Source organism: Lissotriton helveticus, chromosome 5_1 (genome assembly GCF_964261635.1).
Source record: "Lissotriton helveticus chromosome 5_1, aLisHel1.1, whole genome shotgun sequence".
Taxonomy (NCBI): Eukaryota; Metazoa; Chordata; class Amphibia; order Caudata; family Salamandridae; genus Lissotriton; species Lissotriton helveticus.
In genome coordinates this window covers 509,715,960-509,728,494 of record NC_136065.1, presented here as the reverse complement: position 1 = coordinate 509,728,494, position 12,535 = coordinate 509,715,960, and positions in this window count along the sequence as shown.

Genomic DNA, 12,535 nt, shown 5'->3' with positions numbered 1-12,535 from the left:
CTGTTCCCATGGGGCACAGGGTCAAGACTGATTTGCATATGGCTGGGTTTAAACTGGAATGGCATGGTGAGCAAAAAAACGATGAATTTAGGCCCAGATCTCTGTACTGGGGTGAATGTATGACATTGTTCTGCATTCTGTCCATCAACTTTAGTTTTTGCATTTGCCACCCCGAGTGGGACGGGTATACTCAGACGTGAGTCCCGTGCTCTCCATGCCACTGGAATCAAGCTATCTGGCTGATGAGGGCTGAAAGCCCGAAACCGGTTCTAGGATACTTGTTTCTAGTCCAGGGAGGACCTGGATTGGCAGTTCGGGCTGGACTGTTCCCATGGGGCACAGGGTCAAGACTGATTTGCATATGGCTGGGTTTAAACTAGAATGGCATGGTGAGCAAAAAAACGATGAATTTAGGCCCAGATCTCTGTACTGGGGTGAATGTATGACATTGTTCTGTATTCTGTCCATCAACTTTTGTTTTTGCATTTGTCACCCCAAGTGGGACGGGTATGCTCAGACGTGAGTCCCGTGGTCTCCATGCCATTGAAATCAAGCTATCCTGGCTTATGAGGGCTGAAAGCCCGAAACCGGTCCTAGGATGCTTGTTTCCAGTCCAGGGAGGACCTGGCTTGGCAGTTCGGGCTGGACTGTTCCCATGGGGCAGAGGGTCAAGACTGATTTGCATATGGCTGGGTTCAAACTAGAAAGGCATGGTGAGAAAAAAAACGATGGATTTAGGCCTGATCTCTGTACTGGGGTGAATGTATGACATTGTTCTGCATTCTGTCCATCAACTGTTGTTTTTGCACAATGTCATTTCAGCATATTTTGCCCCGTGACCACCATACCTGTATGTTCCTCAACGTGACTAATTAATATTAAACATACTTAGGATTGCAAACATCAACATAAACAATGGACTATACATTACTTTAAAGTGAAAGGCTATCGGCCATATTGATCTGGGCACGTTGCTTATTATAATTAGGGATCCCGGTTTTATGGTATTTATTTTTTTAACATTTCCGTCTGTATTTATCCATATTTATTTTTTGACCATTTTATCTGTATTTATCCATATTTATTTTGGGTTTTGCGTATAAATGAAGGTGTAAAACTACATTTCCATATTTATTTACCGGATAAATGCGCACTCATACTTTGATGTCTGTTGTTTTTTTTTAGCTATTTAAGCTGCCAAGTATTACATAACCATACATCCATTGGTAAATACTAGCATTATACCACAAATGTGTATTGACACATAGCAGTATTTAAAAAAAAGTCCTACTGTTTGGTAATTTCTCTTGCTGTCCAGCTACTCAGCTGTTGGGCTATAATGCACAAAAGATAGCACGGAGAGTCACTTAAAAGCAGCACAAATTTCTGTATTCATCCACTTTTAAAGATAAATGCAGACAGAAAGCACATTGTTTTCTGTCTGTATTTATCTGTAAAAACTGAAAAAAGGGAGCCTTAATTATAATGGTTCTTACACGAAAGAAAAGAAAAAAAGGTGTGTTAAAATACACACACTATCCCTAAATAAAGTTCTAGCGATTATAGATCTATTCCAATCACAGCTCATTTGAGATGTCATGAGTGATGTCATGAGTAATGTAACTGACCATGTCATGAATGATGTAATGTCTGAGGTCATTAGCAGTACATTGCGGGGCGTAAGTTATAGTTAGCTCAGGTAACTATAACTGCTGAATTTAACTAGTTGTGTATGAGTGAAATCTGAGTCTAAGTATACCGTCCATGTAATCTTTGGTTTTTTCAGAAAATGTCTAGTTTTTTTTAACGTTAAGTAAGATGCATATCACAATGGATGGTGGGGGGTTGGAAGCAGGGCCTGGCATTGTGCTGCCCCCACCCAAGCTTGCTGCTCCTGCCTTCCCTCCTCCTAGCCATCCATTGTCCAAGTCCATGTCCCTGCTCCCTTATTACAGCCCTGTGTGGCTGTTGTTCTGCCACTGACCTTCCCACCTTCTCTGAACAGTTAGCTTGCTGCCCCATCCACCTCCTCCCTATCCTCTGTTGTCTGAATCCATGGACTAGCCTCCTCCCTCCTGCCATGCATGGGCTGATGTACTGCAACTGCCCTCCATTTAGCATGATGTACCAGTCCACTCCTCCTGCCCTTCATTGCCCAATCCTATGCCCCATCATTGACCTCCTGCTTAGCCTCTGTGCTTAGCTTGCTGCCCCTATTCCCCCCGCCCTCTGATATTAATGTGCATGCCCCTGCTCCATCCTTTTTGCCCACCATGTTCCATGGACCTGCCACTCCTATCTACTCTGAGTGTTCTGTTGAGCTGCCACTCCTCTCCCACCTGCCTAGCTTTGTCATATGACTGTAACCTGTCACTGCCACCTCCACCCTGCCTGTCCACATTCTATGCCCCTATCCCCTTCCTCCTGTCCTCCATGGTCCATTTTACTGCCACACCCTTCTGCCCTCCCTGGTCTGTTGTGTTGCAACTGTTCCTCCTGCCTGCCCATGTGGTCTGTTGTGAGGCCCCTTCCCCTGAACTCTCTTGTCTGTGCCCTGGTCTTGACCCTCCCTTCTATCCTCCATGGTCCTTTGTGCACGCCCCTGCACCCTCCTTCTTGCCCACCATAGCCATTGTACTGCCACTAACCCTCCCGCTTGCCATGCATGGTCTTCTGTGCTGCCACGGCCCCTCCCACCTTCCCTGTGTGGTCAGCTAGCTGCCCCTGACCCCTCCCACCTTCCCTCTATGGTCTGTGTGTATGCCATTATAGTCTCACTATTGCTCTCCATGGTGTGTCTTGCTTCTAGTGCACATCCTGCCTGACTTCCATGGTCATCTTGCTGCTCCTGCCCTGCCCCCTTGCCCCCAGCCCTCTGTTTCCATGTGCAGACCCCTATTCCTTCCCTCATGTCTTGTCTGTTCCATTGTAATGCCCCTGATCCATCCCTCCTGCCCTTTATGGTCTTCTATGTTGCAGTTTTCTCTCCTGTCTGTCCATTATGGTCAGCTAGCTACCATTACCTCTTTCCCGTCTGTTCTCTGTTGTCCATGTGCATGGTCCTGTCCCCTCCCTATTGCTTTCTATGGATTTTTGTGCTGCACTCCCGTCCCGCATGCCCTGTGTGGTGTATTGTGCTGCTGCAAACCCTGATGCCTGCCCTGTATGGTCAGTTTGGTGCACCTCTCCATGTCCCTCCTGTCCTCTGTTATCCGAGTCCATGTCCCTACCCCAATTCCTCCTGTCTTCCATGATCCAATGTACCATACTTGTTAACATTTTGAACTTGGTAAGAGGGAGATTTGGAGAAAAAAAAAACTGGGGTATTGATTTTCCCCTTTGACTTACATTGAAGAAGAGGAGATTGTAGACAGGAGACAGATCAAATAAAGCCCATTTGGGCTTAAAAACATTGGACGTTTCCTGGCTGAATCGGGTCTGTTGGAAGTATGGTTGTACTACCACTGCCTCTTCCTTCTGCCCACAATGGTCTATTATATTGCCACAGCCTCTCTTGCCAGTCCTTTATTGTTGGTGTGTTGCCCCTGCCCCCTTCCCACTGCCCTCCATAGTCTGTTGTGCTGCCACTGCCCTTCCTGCCTGCCCAGTGTGGTCAAATTGTTGCCTCTGCACCCTCCTACCTGCCTTCAATTTTCAGAGTCTGTGCCCCTGGCCTCTATCTCTCAACAGTAAGCTTCCCTAGTTGTTCTTAAGAACACTCTGGGACATTCTGTCATTTAGCTATACGTGGGCTACATCTGGATGATATTTGTGCTACATTTGGGCTCTTTTGTCTCTGGTGGCCATCTTGGGAGACTTATTTGTTATGAAGTTTCCTAATTTCCTCATTTACTTCAGTCTCCTCAGTAGGAAATACTTTCATTTTTTTACTTTGGTTCCATCAAGAAGGCATTCAGATGTGTCACACATTTGCCATAAATTCAGAATGTTAGCACTCTAGTTGCTCATTAGATCACTGTAGTAAAGCTACTGCTCACCAGGTAAGTCTGCTGCTGGTATTCAAAGTGCATGTTTCAGTATGCATGTTAGAATTTTTTAAGAAATAGAAGAGGATTTGAGAAATCAAAATGTGCCCTCATTTTTCTTTCTGCAGCAGTAATCATAATTTCTATGGCAAAATGAAGCCCCTCAATTTGTTCCTTTGCAAATTAAATGTTTTAAGTGTTACTACTTTATTCCAATCAAGATGGCTTCAGGTGTTCCATACTTTTGTAATAAGTAAGACTGTTAGCGCTCTAGTTGTTCTTTAGAACACTCTGGGACATTCTGTCTTTGGCCTATACTTGGGCTGCACCTGGTTGATATTTGTGCTACATTTGGGCTCTTTTGTCTCTGGTGACCATCTTGGGAGACTTATTTGTTATGAAGTTTCCTAATTCCCTCATTTACTACAGTCCCCTCAGTAGGAAATACTTTCAGTTCTTTTACTTTGATTCCATCAAAAAGGCATTCAGATGTGTCACACATTTGCTATGAATTCAGAATGTTAGCACTCTAGTTGCTCATTAGATCACTGTAGTAAAGCTACTGCTCACCAGGGAAGTCTGCTGCTGGTATTCAAAGTGCATGTTTCAGTCTGCATGTTAGAATTTTTGAATGAAATAGAAGAGGGTTTGAGAAGTCACAATGTGCCCTTATTTTTCTTTCTGCAGCACCAATCATATTTTCTACGGCGAAACGAAGCCCCTCATTTTGTTCCTTTGCAAATTACATGTTTTAAGTGCTACCACTTTATTCCAATCAAGATGGCTTCATGTGTTCCCAATTTTTTTTCATAAGTAAGTATGTTAGCGCTCTAGTTGTTCTTTAGAACACTCTGGGACATTCTGTCAGTGGGTTATACTTGGGCTACATCTGCGTGATATTTGTGCTACATTTGGGCTCTTTTGTCTCTGGTGGCCATCTTGGGGGATTTATTTGCTATGAAGTTTCTTAATTTCCTCATTTACTACAGTCTCCTCAGTAGGAAATTCTTTTAGTTGTTTTACTTTGGCTGGATCAAGAAGGCATTCAGATGTGTCATACATTTGCCATACATTCAGAATGTTAGCACTCCAGTTGCTCATTAGATCACTGTAGTAAAGCTACTGCTCACCAGGAAAGTCTGCTGCTGGTATTCAAAGTGCATGTTTCAGTCTGCATGTTAGAATTTTTTAATGAAATAGAAGAGGATTTGAGAAGTTAAAATGTGCCCTAATTTTATCTTTCTACAGCACTAATCATAATTTCTATAGCAAAATGAAGACCCTCATTTTGTTCCTTTGCAAATTAAATGTTTTAAGTGTTACCACTTTATTCCAATCAAGATGGCTTCAGGTGTTCCATACTTTTGTCCTAAGTAAGACTGTTAGCGCTCTAGTTGTTCTTTAGAACACTCTGGGACATTCTGTCATTGGGCTATACTTGGGCTACATCTGGGTGATATATGTGCTACATTTGGGCTCTTTTGTCTCTGGCAGCCATCTTGGGATACTTATTTGTTATGAAGTTTCCTAATTTTTCCTCAGTAGGAAATACTTTCAGTGTTTTACTTTGGTTCCATCGAGATGGCATTCAGATGTGTCACACATGTGCCATACATTCTGATTGTTAGCACTCTAGTTGCTCATTAGATCACTGTAGTAAAGCTACTGCTCACCAGGAACGTCTGCTGCTGGTATTGAAAGTACATGTTTCAGTCTGCATGTCAGAATTTTTTTTAATGAAATAGAAGAGGACTTGAGAAGACACTCAAAATGTGCCCTAATTATTCTTCTGCATCACTAATCATACTTTCTATGGCAAAATGAACCCCCTCATTTTGTTCCTTTTTAAATTAAATGTTTTAAGAGTTACCACTTTATTCCAATCAAGATGGCTTCCGATGTGCTATACTTTTGTCATAAGTAAGGCTATTAGCACTCTAATTGTTCTTTAGAACACTCTGGGAAGCTGCAGAAGAACACAAAGGAATCAACGGACAGTCTGCCCTTGTTGGATATACATGTTTTACTGAGAATGTCAGACTTCATTCTCACATGACTGGGAAAGATAATGCACAATGGAAAATAACATTCCCAAGCAACTTTAAAAGGTACACAAAATAAATATTAGTAACTATTGCGACAAATGAGTTCAAAACAAAAGGTAAAAAAGAATAATCAAATTTTAATCAAAAATATAAAATACATTCAGTTAGACAATACTTTTCTATTAATTAAAACATTTCATCAGATTAAAAAACAGATCAGTAGCAAATGTATTGAGAAATATAATGCCTCACCCAGGGCACCCACTGCCTTTAATGGGGACAGCAGGGAGAGTCTGAAGGCCCCCGTGGTCACTGCTGGCTGCCAGCGTCCTGCGGGAGCTATCATTACTTTGACACATAGGGAGCTGCTAACATGCAGCTCCCTGTGTGCAAAAGCATATTGTGCTCCGCTTTGAGCAAACAAGTGCAAAATGCTTTAGTTTGCTAAAAGCGGAGCACTGTTTACTATGGTTTGGCAGGAGAGGTGCTCCCGCCAAGCCATAGCAATCTGGAATGTCCTGGGGGTGGGCACCCTGGTACATTGCTGGAGCCTGGCCTGGCCTGGGGGGGTGGCGATCCCCAGGGCCATTTTTGTCTCCTGGAGTGGGGGCCGCTCTGCCCCCCTCCTTTGCTGGACACAGCCCCGGGGAAGTGGTGGTCCCCAGAGCTGTGAGGGGGGTGCGAGCCCCTTCAACATTAATTTCTTATTTTGCCTTGGGGAGGTGGCGGTCCCTGGGGTTGTGCAGGGCAGCCCCTGCATATATTGTAATACATGACCCGGGGAGGTGGAGGTTGCTGGGGGTCCGCACAGCCCCCCTTTCAATGATACATAAAGCCCCGGGCGGTGGCAGTCCCTGGGGCGTGGGAGGGATGAGCACTTTCCGCATTTTTTTAAAAGCTTGTCCCCGGGATTTGGCCCACCCGGGGCTTTTCCAAAAGATGAGTGGAGCCTGCATGTGTTCTTTTTGTAAATTTTGCCCAGCTTACCGGATCCAGCGTGAATTTGCAGCAATATTGAACAAAGATTGCTTTTACTGCCTGGTGGGGTCCCTCAGGGACCCCACCAGCATCCTAGGGGTCAGGGTAGTCCTACCCTGCCCCCTTTCTTTTTTTAAAATTTTTTTTCTGGGATTCGGCTTCAAGCCGTCCCTAGATGTCTGCCAACATGTCAACTACTGAATGGATTTATACCAAATAACAAAAAGGCACATCCCTTAACCAACATCTACCTTCCTACCAAATCTGGTGTAATTCCGTTCAGTAGTTCTGGCTGTAGCGGTGTCGAAAGATCCTATGGGATTTAACATATGGAAAACGTGCTTTAAATCACCTACTGTATCTCATCCCCCCTCTTGACAGATCACCCCGAAATTCTCAAGATAGCAGCTGAAGTGAGCACCGTATCAAGTTTGAACATTTTGCGAAGATTCATTAAACGGCGCCAAAGTTATTGGCAAATCAAAAAACACTCTTCCTATGGTTACAACATCCTTACTATAACTACCTACTGGCGAACGACAGTAGGTAATATATATGGTTATATATATAATGGTCCCATGCTGCACAAGCCTCCAGGTGGGTGCACTCGTCAGAGCTAGACCAGTCTCTCGCGATATGTCATTACAAACAAAAGAAACACTACACTGCAGGGAATCCTTGCTCTTCATAGTCACTTTATTTCATAAGCTCTTGCCACACACTGAAGCATTTCGACAAACAGTCTTGCTCACAGTTAGTGAGTCCTTCCTTCATTTCTATGTATATACAATGTCCCAATTCAACCATAATGCAGCATTCTGGGAACTGTAGTTTTACATGATTACACAAAAAGGTAAAATTCACATTCAAATACAAATTAAAATGTAAAACATTCATATACATGGTAGTAATGTTGTCATCACATTATACCTGTGCATTATGATTCTTATTATCATGATTCTTATATTATGTATAGTTTCTATTACATTTAAGGTGAGCATTTCCATATTGTGACATACATTTCACACATTTTCCTTTGTGGATGCCACATGAATTGAAGGGATTGTGGGACAGTGTAATCCCTAGACTGTACCGTCCCATTTAGACTCCTTCACTATAGGTTCCAGTGTTTACCATGTCCCGATGTTACTCCCACTTCAATTTATCTCTGCTTAATGTAAGTGTCAGTCTGTGTGTAACTCGCGCATATGATATTCAGTCCTTAATACATCTGGTTATGGCGGTGAGTGACACTTCTGACTAAACACAATGCCCCTGCAGACAATGTGTTGATGTACATATATACTGGTCTCATCCTCTTGTTAACCCAACTGCTGGCTTCGTGCCCTATTATTCTTTTGCCTACGTTCGAGCTTGTAAATATCACAGATGACATGATTCTTGATTACTGAAAAAAAATTGATTGATGTGGTGCATTCTGTGTCTCATCAGGTTGAAGTGGCAACAGCCCCTCCTCATCAGGAGCAGGTCATGACCTCAGTTCCGGTGACTGGGTCTTGGTGAAGAAACATTCTGAAGAGTTGCCTAGAACCTCGTTGGCGAGGTCCCTACCAAGTGATTCTTGTCACCACAACTGTTATAAAGTATGGAGGTCTCCCCAACTGGGTGCACGCTGACCACACTGTGAGAGTTCAGTGTCCTCTTGATGAAATTACAGCACCTCTCCCAGAAGCGCCAGTGGTGGTTGAGTGGCCACAGAAGCAGGCTAGTCAAAACTGTAGGGGACTAGTCAGAGCCTGAAACTGCACTTGATTGGTCTGAGGGGGATCTTGATGAGTCGGCAGGTGGTGTTGATGCCAGAGGAAATATCCACTGGTGGTAAATAAGACAGACTCAGACCTTAGCGAAGGACCTAGTGTTGTAGAACTGCAAGTGGCAGTAAGGTAACGTTGGCCTAGAAAGCAAGAAGGAGGGAGACTGAAGTTGTCAACTGAAAATGAACTTCCATCTATTCCTGAAACGTCTAAAGAATCTGATTTTGAGTGGTGATGAAGGTGGAGGGCCTGCTTTGAGTAAATCAAGGAGATTGAGGCTGAGCAAGGAACAGGTGTCAGCATTACAGAGTCTTTTGTTAATTCCACTTCACTTTCCGGTTGGGTAGTTGTGTTTTGGCATGGTGCCAAGTTCCTCTAGAGTATACAGAGAGTCTATCCATCTTCAACCAAATCTTGAAAAAGAATCTGCAGTCTTTGATCATGCCCTGCAATTCAGTGTTGGTCCAGTACATTGATGACTTACTGATTGTGTCAAACACTCAAGAAGCTTTCTAGATTGATACTATTGACCCGCTGAACCATTTGGCTGAAAATTGACATAAAGTGTCCCCCAGACAAGTTGCAGTACTGTTTGACAGACGTCCTGTATCTAGGACACTACATTGTGAGTGGTACAAGGAAGGTGTCTCAGGAAAGAATCTCGGCGATCATGCAGATGAATCTGCCAATGACTCAGGAATTCAGGATGTTTTTGGGAATGGTGTGCTACTGTTGCCAATGAATACCCAACCTTTCCCTAGTGGCCACACCTTTACAGAGGCTAACACACAAGGATGTGTCGGATATCGTGCCTTGGGACAATGACTGTTTGGTTGCCTTCCTAGAGTTGAGAGAAAGCCTCTGCCTCGTCCTGGCACTGGTAATGCCTGATGACAATAAAGTTTTCACTTCTGTGCAGTGAGAGGGGGAGGGGCTGCGCCTTCTCATTGTGCGCCTTCTCATTGCTAAAATAAAATCACGGGGGTGCCTTGCCAGAGATACTCTTCCCATGAATGGACATATCTTGCTTCAAATGACGGAGAGGGAGAATTCTGGCAGTTCTGGGATAACTGTTAACATCCAGTTGAAACTTCCGGAACTTGATCTCCAATTTAATCTCACATTTGAGCCTTCTTTGTTGACAAGGTTAAGCACTTCTAGACATTTTATCCTGGATATAGCTGAACTTCCCTTTCTGGATTCAAGAGAATTCCCTGTGCTAGTTGATGAACTTAAACACTTCATATTGGAACTAGTTATTACTGAAATTGGACACTACATTCTGAGAGACATTGAATGACATTTTGTTATAATCATCAAAGAATATTACCTAGGCCCACGTGCAAAAAGAATAACCCTACTACATGTTCTTCTCTGAGAAGAACATGAAGTAGGGTTAGGAAAGTCACACGTAGATTTGTATATAAGATTGTTGCACATCGTAGGAACTTTGGCTTTGCTTCTGCGCAGGCAGAGACCAACAGAGAAGATTCTGCTGCTGCTATTATCCAACCTGTGTCTGACTTTAATGAGGTTATGGAAACCAACCCATATTACTGTAGACATACATACATATTAGGGTTTTCCTTCTTAGGTATAGTAGCAGTATTCAGTTCCTTGCTGTAGGATTATATTCCCCTATGACTAATGCAAAAGAGGAGAAGGCTAAGTCTAAACCAAAATTATCACATGTAGCTGATAGAAATATTTACTCATTAGGTGATCAAGAGTTACACACCGATCTATCTAAAGGAGATTACACTTTGAATGCATACACTAGTTTGCTTTACAAATAAGTCGTCACCATGGATGCAACGGGTTGCTACTTTTGTATGCAATTGCTTGTTTCAGTGGCTGCAGGCATAACTTATCACCATATACCCTTGACGTATGATGTTTCCAGTAGTCTTTTATTGAGTCTTTTCTATAGACAGAGTCACTTTCAGTACTATTATCCGAATTATGATTTAGACCTCTCAAACGTTCCTATGTTTAAACATTTGAATAAACAGGCATATTCCCACATAAGTGACACGGTTCAAAGATAATTTGTCCCTATCAAACATTAGACACAGCTTATGCCCATAGACATAATCTAACTTGCTTGTTGACTGATGTTAGAATACATTATTAGATCTAGTAGTAGATATGTTCCAAGCAGTATTAGCTAATGTCACTGGATTAATGAGAATTACCAAGTGGTCACAAGAGGAGATGGATTATCGAACAGCAGGAAATACCGAAGCATATACCTTAGATTGGCAGCATACAGGGAAGTTATGTATACACAATGGTAAGAACGAGTTGGATACTTTTTTTGTAGGAAAGAGTGAATCATACATTTGAAGCCATAGCATAATGGGAATTATATTTAGATGGAGACGATCCTGTGATTCCTGGAGTTTACTTTATTTGTGGGAAAAATGCCAATTTAAAATTGCCCTAGAAATGGTATAGCACATGCTAGCTGGGTGTAGTCGATCCAATAATATATAATGTAGAGAATTTTGATCATCCTATGTGGAAACCAGAAAATAGACCTAAAAGAGGAGCTAGTGCTGGAGAAATAGTGTGAGATATTTTTGGTGCAGTTCTCCCTAAAGTAGGAGTGATACTGAATGACATTAAGATTAGGACATTGTCCCCTGTAGTTGATAAGCTGTCCTCTAGTACATCTGTAGCTTAGTTGATTGTAGATACTGAAAAAATTACTATGAGATCCATGGTTTTGAAGAATAGACTTGCGTTACACATTCTTCTTGCAAAAGAGGACACAGTCTGCCGAAAGTTGAAAGTTCAGCAGTGTTGTACTTATATTCTTGATAACACCAAGGATTTACAGAAGTATATCAAGAATATTACTGTCTTACAGAGAGATCTGAGTGGTTTGACAGCTATAGGTGCATTGGAAGAGTTACACACCGATCTATCTAAAGGAGATTACACTTTGAATGCATACACTAGTTTGCTTTACAAATAAGTTGTCACCATGGATGCAAGGGGTTGCTACTTTTTCATGCAATTGCTTGTTTCAGTGGCTGCAGGCATAACTTATCACCATATACCCTTGACGTATGATGTTTCCAGTAGTCTTTTATTGAGTCTTTTCTATAGACAGAGTCACTTTCAGTACTATTATCCGAATTGTGATTTAGACCTCTCAGAAGTTCCTATGTTTAAACATTTGAATAAACAGGCATATTCCCACATAAGTGACACGGTTCAAAGATAATTTGTCCCTATCAAACATTAGACACAGCTTATGCCCATAGACATAATCTAACTTGCTTGTTGACTGATGTTAGAATACATTATTAGATCTAGTAGTAGATATGTTCCAAGCAGTATTAGCTAATGTCACTGGATTAATGAGAATTACCAAGTGGTCACAAGAGGAGATGGATTATCGAACAGCAGGAAATACCGAAGCATATTCCTTAGATTGGCAGCATACAGGGAAGTTATGTATACAGAATGTTAAGAACGAGTTGGATACTTTTTTTGGAGGAAAGAGTGAATCATACATTTGAAGCCATAGCATAATGGGAATTATATTTAGATGGAGACGATCCTGTGATTCCTGGAGTTTACTTTATTTGTGGGAAAAATGCCAATTTAAAATTGCCCTAGAAATGGTATAGCACATGCTAGCTGGGTGTAGTCGATCCAATAATATATAATGTAGAGAATTTTGATCATCCTATGTGGAAACCAGAAAATAGACCTAAAAGAGGAGCTAGTGCTGGAGAAA